Here is a 13,063-nt window from a genome sequence, read left to right as displayed (position 1 = left end):
TGAGCTTGTAGCCTTTTGTTGGTAGCCATATTTTACCCTAACCTATTTTGTTGAATCCCTAATTTTTGCACTTTGCTTCCTTGAGTATTATAACATAGACTTATTCTAATTTTCAGTTTTGAAAAAAAAAGGTATGAATGAGTGAAAAAGTAATCAATCATAGCTACAAAGTGCTTAGAAGTCCTCTTTGAAAGATGTGACATAAAAAAATGTGAGATACAAAAGAAGAAAAAAGAAAAAAATATTATCTTGATGATGACCCTGATCCTTCCAAGGACAATATACAACTTAAATCATGTAAAATATGTAAATTGAGAGTGACTATTATGAAAGAAAAAAAATATGAAAAAAGTTGATTGAAACATTCTTGAGATGATGAGAGTTGTGAAATTCTTTCTTAGAGAGGTTTGTAAATAAAGAGAAGAAAATATTGGGTGATGAAATCTAAAACAAGTAAAGTGCTTAAGTAAGTGTAAATCAATATTATATAGTTTTCCTATCCGTCCCCTAGCCAATATACAACCTGTTAAAGTCCTATTTGATTCAATTCAAGCATGCCTAATTAGTGGAGATTCACATAATAGGCAAGCATATGGTTCTTTGTACATACATGTGAATTTTATTTGTGAGTGTGAGAGTTGTTCTGGATATGAAGTCCATAATTTATTTTCAATCTTTTGAATTGAGGGTGTGGACTATTTCTTCTTATCAGTGCACCTGTTTCATGATTGATAGGTGATTTTATCAACTCTCTTTGATGAGAGTAGGTGAACAAGCTTAGATTGAATGATTGGGAAGTCTACTTGATGTTTTTAAATTGGTATATGGCCTAATTGTTTTTATTGACCAAAGTGATTACATTGCCAGTAGGATTTTTTTTTAGATGAGGGTTAATGTTTGCTCGAGGATCAACAAAAGTTTTAAGTGTGGGGTATTGATGTGAGACCAAAATACACATGTTTTATCATTATTTAGCTCACATTTATTACTTATATTTATCCATTTTGAGCATAAATTTTATGTATTGTGCTTAATTGTATATTTTATTTACAGAATTAAATTTGTGTGAGAATAAAAAAGTTTGGAACTAAAATAATTTAATAATGGAACGTGAAGAAGAAAATCAAACTGACAGATTAGTAAATTAAATTTAATATAATAATATATAAACATAAAGTGCACATTGCAACATAAAAATTTCATCTTTGAATTGGGAAACTTGCTGCCACGTGGCAGCAAGTGAAGACGAGTAATTTTTGAGGTGACAATACTTTCACCGACAGCTCACGCGGCGGGAAAAAAGGAATTCAATTCCTTTTGGTTTGAATTTCGAATTTAAATTGGACTCAATTATTTTATTTAGGGTTTTTTTTTTTTATAAATAGTCCATAAAATTATTTTTTGGGGAAGAAGGCCAAGAATCAAGAAACAAAACACAATAGAAATTTTCTTCTAGATTTGGAACATTGGAAGAGCTGCCGTGAAGGCCGGAAAATTGTGGTTTATTCTTTCTTCTTCTTTATTATTTATTTTTATTCGTGATTAATAAAAAATAGTTTAGCTATTGTTCTTAAATTTATATCATTAACACATGTATATTTATTTTAATAAATTTTGATTGTGTTTTTGATATAATGAGTAGCTAAATTTCATAATTAGGGTTGTGAGAACCATAAACAATTAACAAAGTACGAATAGTAACTAAGCAATTCTCAAATAGGTTCTTGCATGTATTGATAATTCTTTCGTATAGACGTCTTTTTAATGAGTACATGTGTTAGAACTAGCCTTGTTGCTAGTTGCTGGACGAATCTTTTTATAAAATAAATTGAATATTTAAACTTTTATGTTTTATAAGTTTGAAATGCGTTTTGTCGAAAAAAGAATTTTATATAAATATATTGTAATTTAAGTTCTTAAATACATTATGCGTGCGTGATTTTTAATAAACCAAGAAAGATTGTAATTTTTTTTTTTGAAAATTCTCACCTATTAAGTTTTTAAATTTATTTTATTTACTTGGCATTAATTTTTTTAAAAAGAATTATATTTTTTGTTTGTGTAACTTCTCGTATTCTAGACAAACTAAAATTAAGTTAAGAAAATCAAGGAGCAACAAATTTGGAAAAAATGGGAAAATCTGGAAAATTTCCAAATTCCAAAAGTGGATTTTGGTCATTTTCGAAGAATCATAACTTCCATCTCAGGAGGATTTTGGGTAGTTCTTTATATGGATGGAAAGCTCGTTGGATGATCTTACCAATGACGTCAAGTTTGCAAATTTCTGAGGTTTTATGAGTGAGATATGACCTTCGGAAGATGGGCTATTGAGCAAGGAAGTTCAAAAACCGGATTTAGAAAGGGTGTTTTCGTCTTTCCCTAAGTCAATTAATTATTTCATTTTGGAGTAATATGTTGGGGTCTAAACTGATCCCATCAATTTACGCACTTAGACAAAAAGACTAGGATTTTGAAAGCAAGAAGAAATGAGGAGAAGGAAGAAGAAGACGCGAGAACACCAAGTTTAGCTTCGTGGATTTTCGTCGTGGGTGATCCCTAATAAGGTATGTGGGCTCTTTTGTGTTGGGTTACTTCACCCACACGCCAATTTATTTCAAATCAATCAAGTTCATGAATTAACTCATGTTAGAGGTTGGAATCTTGAAAGAAAGTTTGACGTTCTTGTCGATTGGATTGTTGTTGACCGCTATTAGTTGTAATCCATGTTTTAGGACTGTTTTCGGGTATCAATCATTGGGTAGTAATTCAATTAGGGATCCTAAGTGTTTGGGGTGAGATCCATGGGAGTTTGGGAAGATTTAGAGATGAAAAACGAAGAAGAAAGTTGAAAAAATCCGTTGGGGGAATGATAGGGCGTCGCGCCTCAAAAGTCCCTCAAAACAGAGTCTATGGACTTCCCCGTCTCTCATAGCGCCGGGACCCCCTGGATATCTCGTTCCTCCCTATCTTTTTGTACTAGTTCCTAAGTGATGTATCCCTCATTCCTAGTTGTTTCCAACACTCTAAGGTACATCTAAACATCATGAAATCATTCATTAGCATGAGATCATGATCCTTGAATCCATAATTCAATTCAAGGAATGTTAGGTCAAAGTCAAAGAAGTTAAGAGCCAAGTCTAGAAGTTAAGAACGAAGCCAAGGTAAGGTTTTTTTGTTAAAGTCTTTCACTTTGTTTTATAGACTTAAAGTTCAAGTCAAGTAAAGAGTTGAATTCATTTCTCAAAAGCTATAAGGGAACTAAATATTCCCTAAGATTTAAAGTATCAAGTTATATAAAGAACAAGAGTGGAGTTCATTTCTCAAAAGCTATAAGGGAACAAAGTATCCTAAGAATTCAAGTTTCAAGTTAAGTAAAGAGCAAGAGTTGAGTTCATTTCTCAAAATTAATAAGAGAAATAAGTAGTCCCTAGAGGTCTACAAATATTTCACATTAGAATAAAGAGAGGAACGAAAAGTTCCAAAAGAGTTTTGAACGAAAAGGGGATCATTGACTCCAAAAGGAAGTTTTTAAAGCTAATAGGTTCAGAAAATTATCTCAACCCAAAGGAAGGACATTTTATTAAAAGCATGAGCTGAAATACATTTTTTGGAGTAGTATTGAGCACCGATGTGGGGACGAGAGTTCATATTAACTCAAGTCTCCATTTAAACCATGTAGACAACATGGGAATTGACATGTCATACTTTTTAGATGATCATGTAAGGAGAGCTAATGGATCCACTAAGTTGAGTAAGGTCTTATACCGATGGCAAGCTGTAGGATAGTCCTCTTGCAACGTGAGGTAAGACGTTGTATCATCACTTAGACTCTTAGTGATGATTGTTAGTTTGAGAAACTTCCATAGAGACGATATTACTTTCTTATATAAGTAAAATTGAGTTTGTTATTGCATTTCCTTTAACTAACTAAGTTGTTTTCACTGATTTATGAGTTATACATACATACATACATACATATATATATATATATATATATATATATATATATATATATATAAACTTAAGTCATATATATATATATATATATATATATATATATATATATAAACTTAAGTCATTGTTTACCTCTCCAACTCACATACTCGTATATTGTATATACTGATGTCAGTTGGCCTGCATCGTTTTATGATGCAGATGCAGGTACCCAAGTCTGCACGCAGTGCTTCGTTGATTCCAGATTGAGCTTCAGAGTTTCTAGTGAGCCTTCTTGCATTCTGGAGGACATCCTTTTTTACCTCTATATTAGCTTAGATTTTTTAGGATGTTGTGAGGTCTTTCCCAACATCCCTCTCTAGATAATTTAGAGGCTTCATAGGTTATAGTATTTCGAGTTGTTTTTAGTTATTAAGACTCAAATGCCTTTTTGGAAAAATTTATGACATGACATATTTCCCTTTTATTATGTTTTACTCGTGTCAAAGTTGAGGTTTGTCTTCCGAGTTTTTGGACCAAGGGTTTGATTTAGGGACAACAATGGCCTTCGAGTGCCAGTCTCGCCCTAGGTGTAGGCTCGGGGCGTGACATTTTGTTTTTAAAGAAAAATCTATTTAAGTTGACAAAAGATGAATATGTTATATTATTACTATTTTTTTTTCAGTTGAAAAAACAAAATATTGAATATAGTGTGAAATAATTAAACAACCAACTCACAAGATTAGAACATAAAATTTATACTTTGTTAAGTAGTTTAATTATGAAGTCATTTTTGCAATAAACAAAAAATTAATGAATAAAAGGCAAAGTTAATAAACGATATGATATAAGCGTTTCACAGTCAAAAGTACACATTTACTCCCTTTTCCTTACTGTAATATTGCAATAAACAATTAATCAAATAAATCACAATTCTATTTCATCAAGCATTTAGATAACCATATGAAAATAAGAACATACACACTTCATTAAAATGAACTCAACTTAAATTCTTCCTTTTATTTTATAATATAATAAGACATACTATAAATTTATTACTATTAATTTATGGTAGTAAAATAAAGATTGACATCTTAGTTCATATTCATACTTAGTAATGATGCCAACAAAGATTACAAAGAACATTCTCACGGGCTGATGATTTATCATATGATGGATAATAGTAAAAAACACACCTGATGTATTGAACTGGCATAACTCGAGTTGTGAAAGGATGATAAATAATCGGTGCGTTTCCACCACCATGTGGAATAACATGTGGGTGAATGAAGCGAGATCGAAGTATGGAGGACGAAGCAATGACTTACTATTAATTCGATGATAACTCCTAAAAACAGTCACAATTAGCACAAATAGATTCTTCTTTAGTTCCATCATCACCCTTATTCACAAATTCACGACATCCATCAACCGAATAGTAACCAAACTTAGTAGCATGATTTTTTAGACATGTACCATATTTTATCGTCATACCACCATTTGGATTTGAGCTTGAGTTTCTTGCCAGTTGTGTTTTTTTTTGTTGCTAAATACTTAAGGGGGAAGTTTTTATTTTTGCCATTTGGTTTGATTTCAACAAGTCATTAATAGTGTGAATTTTTTAGTTTAATTTTCAACAGATAATTTATTTTCTATTGACATAATTTATGATGAGATTATCTATAGTAAAGTAAATTTACTTAAGTGATATTGCATTAAAAACACCTTTAGCACAATGTTTGAATATATATAGTTATAATAATGATTTAAATAATTGTGTGTGTGGATCATGTGTACCAATTTCGTGTACCTATGGGTGAGTTTCTAATAATGGATCGTGTGTATCAATTTTGTGATTGTCTTGATGGTAGGGTGACATCCTTGGTTAGACTTGTTCATTCCAGTTATGAAAGATTTGTTGTTGTTGGGATAGTTGAAGTATACTTGTTTATGAGTGTTTATAAGAGATCTACCATGAAAAATTTACAGTTTTTTCAATAGACTTAAGATTTATCTAATCCTCGGTATCATGTATTGGATATGTGCGGTTAAATGTGAGGACCATTGAGTCCAATTTTTTCATTCTTGAGGTTTATCTATATTGGCTACTAATCTAGAATTTTGATCTTGTTGTTAGAGGTTATGTATGATCGAGTGTATCACTCGATGATGATTACTTAATCATTTCCATCTTTGGATCAGATGAGTTTGTTTCTCCTAGATGTTTACTTGATGTTTAACAATCACATTTTATTGTAGATTATGCTCGAGGAAATATTTTATGTGAGAGGAAAATCTTAATAAGAAAGGTTTGTGTATTAAGAGTGTGTAGTGGTTGGTTTAGGTTCACTTCATATTGTAACCAATATTGATTTAAAATTTTACCATGATTATGTGAAAAAAATTGTCTTGATTATTGTGTCAATGTCCTTGAGAATATGTTGCAGACATGTGTACAATTAACTTTTACTTGATTTTGAAAATATTTTATGTTGTCAGTTGAGTTTACATATAATAATAGCTATCACTAGAGTATCGAAATGGCCTCATTTGATACATTGTATAAGAGGATGTGTAGGTCTTCAATTGGTTGGTTTGGTACATTTATGGTGAGGCCTTGGGAACTAATCTTTTTGAAAGAATCGTTAAGACAACTACCCTTCCTACTTTCGCATTTCTTTGATCGTTCAAGAAATAACGATGGGTAAATTGATATCTATTGTATCAACTCGTTATGATTTCTTAAGAACTATAACTATTTGGACTACAACTAGAACTATTTGGACTCTTTCCCTAAATTTTACAATGGGTATTTTGAACTATTAGACAATTATGAAACTTATGTGTAGTCTCTGTAACATTTTTTGTTGGTGGTTAAGAAAAAATAACATTAAAATTAGTAATGGACCACTTTTATCATATTTATAATTAGTCATATACTATGTAAGGTTAATATTATTAGGTTATACCATAAACTTCTCACAACTCTTGGTTTTGGTTCTCAACGCCATGGACAAAGATCGACAGAAAATATTAAGGTAGAAACTTCATTCAATTCTCAATTTTATTGTATAAACGATGGATGGTTTGACGGGTATTGATTGTTGTTAATATTTTTTTGTTACTTTAAAAAACGATGCAGTTACAAGTGTGGAAATTATAATTTAAAGAAAAAGTGAGGAAGGTCTAATGATGACTTTCAAATTTTGGGAAAAGATATTTAGTAAGTTTTGAGCTTTCACATTATGCTTGTAGTTTGTAAGTAGGCTTAAATTCGGTTGTTCTCGCACCTAGGGAGTTAAGTGTGGTTGTCACTCACGACTCGTTTTTTGTCGTGATAGTTAATTCCTCCATCTTAACATCCCTTTGGGTTACAGTGTGTTAGATACACAAACTTATTATCAAATATATATATATAGCAAAACTTCAAATTGGAAAATATGAAATAGAGACTTTCGCATTAATAGATTCAAGATGTACCAAAAATATTTTAAATAAAAAAATTGTACCTCCAGAATTAATAAAGACTTTAGAAAAACCACTTGCAGCTATGCAAATGAATGGAACACATAATATATTAAGATACTACATACATAAAGCACAAATAAATTTTTTAAATACTTGTTCAGATTTCTATAAACCTACCTATAAGATGGATAAAATATGGGTAAGAGATTTAGATATATGAGTAGACTTTGTGTTAGGACTAGATTTTATACTATGCAATAAAGGAAGAACTTTAATAACGAAAGATGGGATACTTTTCATGAAAAATATTACTTATACTTCGGTTTTAACTAGTAAAATTGACACTAAAGTAAGACATAAAGAAAAATATTGTGATAATTATGAAAATAATATAGAATGTACTAAAACGGGATGTAATACATTATACGAGAATATACTAGAGATAGATAAAGAAGATGACATAGTTAATAAAAACTATGTTTTAATAGAAATGGAAACAGAGTTATATAATTTTAAGACATGAATTCAAAAAATTGGACAAATAAAAAATCTACAAGATCTAGATAATATAGTAAAAATTTTAGATCAAATAGAAATAATAGGAGAAAAGCCTCTAAAGTATTGGGAAAATAATCATGAAGTATGTAAGCTAGACATAATAAACCCAGAATATAGAATAAAAACAGCCTCAATAGAAGTTACAAATCAGGATCTAGAAGATTTTAGAATACAAATTAAACTATTAGAATTAGGAGTAATAAGAAGATCTACTTCAAAACATAGATTAGCAGCATTTATGGTAAGAAATCATAGTGAAATAATTAGAGGAAAAGCTAGAATGGTTATAAATTACAAAAGACTAAATGACAATACTAAAACAGACGGTTATAAATTACCAGATAAAACAGAATTGATAAATAAAATTCAACGAAAAATAATTTTTAGTAAATTCGACTGTAAATCAGGATACTGGCAGATAAAAATGCATCCAGACAGTATAGAATGGACAGCTTTTAACTGCCTGAAGGACATTTTGAATGGTTAGTCATGTCATTTGGGTTAAAAACAGCACCTCAAATTTTCCAAAGAAAAATGGATAAAATATTTGGAGAATATAAAAAATTTGTTTTAGTATATGTAGATATTCTAGTATTCAATAAAAATATTAAAGAACACTTAGGGTATTTACAAACAGTTTTTAGATTATTTGTTAATAATGGAATAATAATTAGCAAGAAGAAAATAGAATTATGTAAAAATTATATAAACTTTTTAGGAATTACTTTAGGAGAAGTAAATGTTAAACTACAACCTCATATAGCTAAAAAAGCTCTGGACATGCTAGATAAATTAAATAATCTAAAAGATTTACGAAAATTCTTAGGTAGAATTAATTATGCAAGACCTTTTATTAAAGATTTAGGAAAAATGGCAGGACCATTATACTCTAAGATAGGATCTAAAGGACAAAGAAATTTCAATATGGAAGACATAAAATTAGTACAAAATATAAAAGAAAAAATAAAAAATATTCCCGATCTTAATATGACATTAGAATCAGACTATTTAATAATAGAAATAGATGGAAGTTTTGAAGGATGGGTTGCAATATTAAAATCAAGACCACATAAATATAGTTCTAAACAGGAAGAAAAAATATGTGCTTATCAAAGTGGAAAATTCAAAGAAAAGGTTAATAAAGCTAGTATAGATGTTGAAATTTTAGCTGTAATATATGGTTTAAATAGTTTTAGAATTTATATTCTAAATAAACCAGAAGTATTAATAAGGACAGATTGTGAAGACATAGTAAAATTTCATCAAAAAATTAGTGATAAAACTAGTAGTAGAAGAAGATGGCTAAATTTCGTAGATACTATAACAATTTATCATTCTATAATTTTTGAACACATCAAGGGAAATGATAATAGTATTGCGGATCATCTAAGTAGATTACTGATCAAAGTTTAAATTTTACAGAATGAGACCTCTACTATCAGACAAAGGTAAAAGAGTTCAACCTTCAACCGCAGGTTTGGCAGACTCTTACAAGCAGACAATGTTAGCAAATTTACATTTTAAACCTCTAGACAAAATAGATGATGTTAGAATAGAAAGATTATAGTTCGGACAACAAAATTTAATAGCATACGAGCCGTCTAACTGGACATTCAGACATTATCTAACTGTCAATTAGACAAACAACAAACATGCCTCATAGACAATATATGGATAGCTCATAATCAAAAAGACACTAAATATGTAATTGCAGTTTTAAATGCATTAGGATATTATTTTACTAGTAAAAATAAAGAAAATAGATTTAAATATTATGTAGTAATTCATGGTAAAACAAATGGTGTTTTTCAAACATGGATAGAAGTTTTAGACTCTATTAAAGATTTTCAAAAACCTCTTTTTAATGGTTTTAATGATTTTAAAGAATCTTTAGACTATGCTAGAGGAATATTAGGGCCAAATTACTATATTTCTCCAGCCATTAGACAAAACCCAAATAAAACCCCACAATACAACATCCAGAAAGATACAGACAAAATAATATTTTGTGATCATTGCTCATCAATGACCGAAGCATTCAAAAGACTAAATTTGAGAAATGAAGCCCTAATGTAAGAAAATGCTAAGCTCAGAGAAAGACTCCAAAAAATGGAAAGCAAAGGTAATACTAGACAAGATGTGCAAACTCAGACAGATATACATGGTTTTCCATCCCAAATAAAAATGGATGAGATGGGTGTGCATTCCCCACTGAATGCTAAGAAATCCACTGTATCGGAGGAAGATACAGCTAGTCCGGTTCAAACGGTAGCCGGTAAAGACTTCTCAAATCCGTTGATGGCTGTCACTTTCCCAAAAAGTGAAAAAGATGAAGGTTCATGTTCTAGAAGAAGGTTACCACTTTCATTTAACCAGACTATTAGACAAAAAATTTAAAACTCCCAAAAAAATAAATATCTAGAATCCCTTATAACCCAAATCGTAGAAAAATTACTTAAACAAAAATAAGAAAAAGATAAACATATAAACTCCAGCCCAATACAAAGCCCAAGACAAGATTCTGTTTCAAGCCCAAATAACTCAGATAATATTTCAGACTCAATGCAATTTGCTCAAGACCCAAATGATGATGACTCCGGTATGAGTTTTGATTCAATTGCATTACATGATTGCATTCATGAATCTAGTATTACTGTTCATCTCTTTCTCTTAGTCTTTGTTCTTAATAGTAATCTTCTTTAACCACACCCCGGATTTGGTTATTCATAGTTCTTTTCTCAGAACATTTAACCTGACAATGTCCTAGGAATTTACAGGTTAATCCATCGATACTTTTAAGAAGTGTAACGACCTGTTTAGTCGTTTTGAGCAGTAGAATCACTGTGATAAAAACTTACTGTGTCGACGGATCGCACGACGGACCGTCATAGTCACAACGGACCGTCGAGTGTCTCCGTGCCAAAACACTTAAACTCTGAAATTTGGGTACGGAAAATCAACTCTCTGAACTCCACGACGACATGGCAGCACGGACCGTCGTAGGCACGAAGGACCGTCACAGACCTCTTAAATGAAATTGAGTCTCTGAACCCTGTGACGACTCTGCGGGACGGACCGTTGCAGGCACGACAGGCCGTCACGAGTGGCGTAATTCCACCTGGGTCGGATTTCTGCTTAAGTTTTTAGGAGGCGTTTTGGACTATTTATGACAAACTGTATGGAATTAGGGGATAAGTTTATTAACTTATTTACTTGGGGGTTAAAGGAGATAACCTTGAAATAAATAGTGGGTTACTTTTATAATCTTTTATACTTAATTATATGGTAATTAGGGTAAAACAAAGGGAATTTGAAAGAGAAGAAAATTAAAAAGAAAAGAAGAGAGAACGAGCGAGAGAGAAAGAAGAACGAAGAGAAAGCAAAAAGAATTGGAGAAGTAGATTGCTTGATCACGATTCTTCGGTGGAGGTAGGTTATGGTTTATGCTATTTCATAGTAAACTCTTAATAGCGAATGATATGTATTGGGTAGTATTGTAAAGTCTTCTACATGCTTAATTGTGTGCTTGCATGATGTGATTATGTAATTGTAATGGATTGGAAAGATGAGGCTGTGAATCTTAAACCTTAAATCCACTTTGTTAATGATGATGCCTTGGTATAACAGAAGGCTTGATGAACTAAAAGAATGAGATTAGGGGATCGGGTGTCACGAACCGACACGTAGAATTAGGGGATCGGAGTGTCACGAACTGACACGTAGAATTAGGGTTCGGAGTGTCATGTACCGACACCAGGAATTAAGGGATCGGGTGTCACAAATCGACACGTAGTAGTAGGGGATCGGAGTGTCACGTTCCGACACCAGGATAATAAAGAGAATGAATCTTTAGGGGATCGGAATGTCACGTTCTGACACCAGGATGATAAAGAGAATGAATCTTGAATTATGTTAATATACTCAAATTTAAAGAACCTATTTCCCCGAATGAGTATGGTGTGGAGGCTTGAGTCCTCATAGATGTGCTTGGGTTGTGGCCAATGGTTATGGTACTTGTTGTTGTCAACAGTTGAGTATGGTAGTCGATTTTATGTTATTATTGATATATATTGCTTTCTATTTTGAGTTGGCCGATGATACCTACTTAGTACTTGTGCCTTGTACTGACCCCTACTTGTAATTTTCTTCTTTGTTATTTGTGGAGTGCAGCAAACGTGCCATCGACTTCAACTCGTCCTCAACTCTAGCCAGTCTTCATCACGTCAGATTTCAGGGTGAGCTATTGTTCCTAGCTCAGACTGGATTCTCTCTCATTCATGCCTTGATGTTCTTGAAGTTCGGACATGGACCATTTGTTTACTTATTTTAGCTTCCTAGATACTCTTAGATTTAGTAATTTGAGGATAGAATGTTCTTGTTGTGATGACTTCCAGATTTTGGGAATAATAAGTATTAAATTTTAGAAGTTATTATTTGGTTATATTAATGAGTTTTAAGTCTTCCGCATTATATTCTGGTTATTATGGTTGAAATGTTGGGGTTTAGATTGGTTGGTTCGCTCACACAGTAGGATAAGTGTGGGCCACTCGCGACTCGTTTTGGGTCGTAACAAGAAGCTAAGAGACTAACTATATACTAAGTAATATAGATTCATGATGATATGCATAAATTCATAAATTTACATGAGTTTTATCAAATAATTAACATTTTATAAACACACATAATTTACATATATGGGAAGTTTACTAGAAACTTAAATACGAAGACTTACATTATTTAGAACAGAGTGAAGTTTCCCTTTCTGAAAACCCGGAAAGATTCCAAACTTTTAAAACAAACTTTTAGAATAAAGAACTGAAATCTTTACTACAATCTTTTAGAAGATAATTTTAAAGAGAAAAGGGGTTCTTTTGAGGATTTTGAGAGAGTTTTTGTTGTGGTTGTCTTAGCCTTTTTTCGCCTTCTGCCTTTTCTTGTCTTAATGATACTTGCTTTTATAGAGGTCTTCAGACTTCAAACATCGGATTTCAAATGAAAAAAGGAATCTTATCATCTCAGCCGGGTACTCATCTGGGCCCTATCGTCATATGAAATAATGTTCCTTTTCTTGCATTATTGTCCGTGTAGTCTAATATCTGTCTGT

The 13,063-nt window shown here is 31.5% G+C and overlaps 1 long non-coding RNA gene across 1 annotated transcript; it reads left to right on the top strand.

Moving 5' to 3' along the window:
* The first annotated feature begins 1,411 nt into the window (after positions 1 to 1,411).
* Positions 1,412 to 4,428, top strand: LOC104649224 (uncharacterized). Its single transcript, XR_743193.4, has 2 exons — positions 1,412 to 2,564; positions 4,156 to 4,428. It is a non-coding gene; the product is annotated as an uncharacterized lncRNA (long non-coding RNA).
* Positions 4,429 to 13,063: the final 8,635 nt, after the last annotated feature.

This window comes from Solanum lycopersicum, chromosome 9 (assembly GCF_036512215.1).
Source record: "Solanum lycopersicum chromosome 9, SLM_r2.1".
NCBI classification, from domain to species: Eukaryota; Viridiplantae; Streptophyta; class Magnoliopsida; order Solanales; family Solanaceae; genus Solanum; species Solanum lycopersicum.
This window is presented reverse-complemented; position numbering and strand designations above follow the sequence as displayed.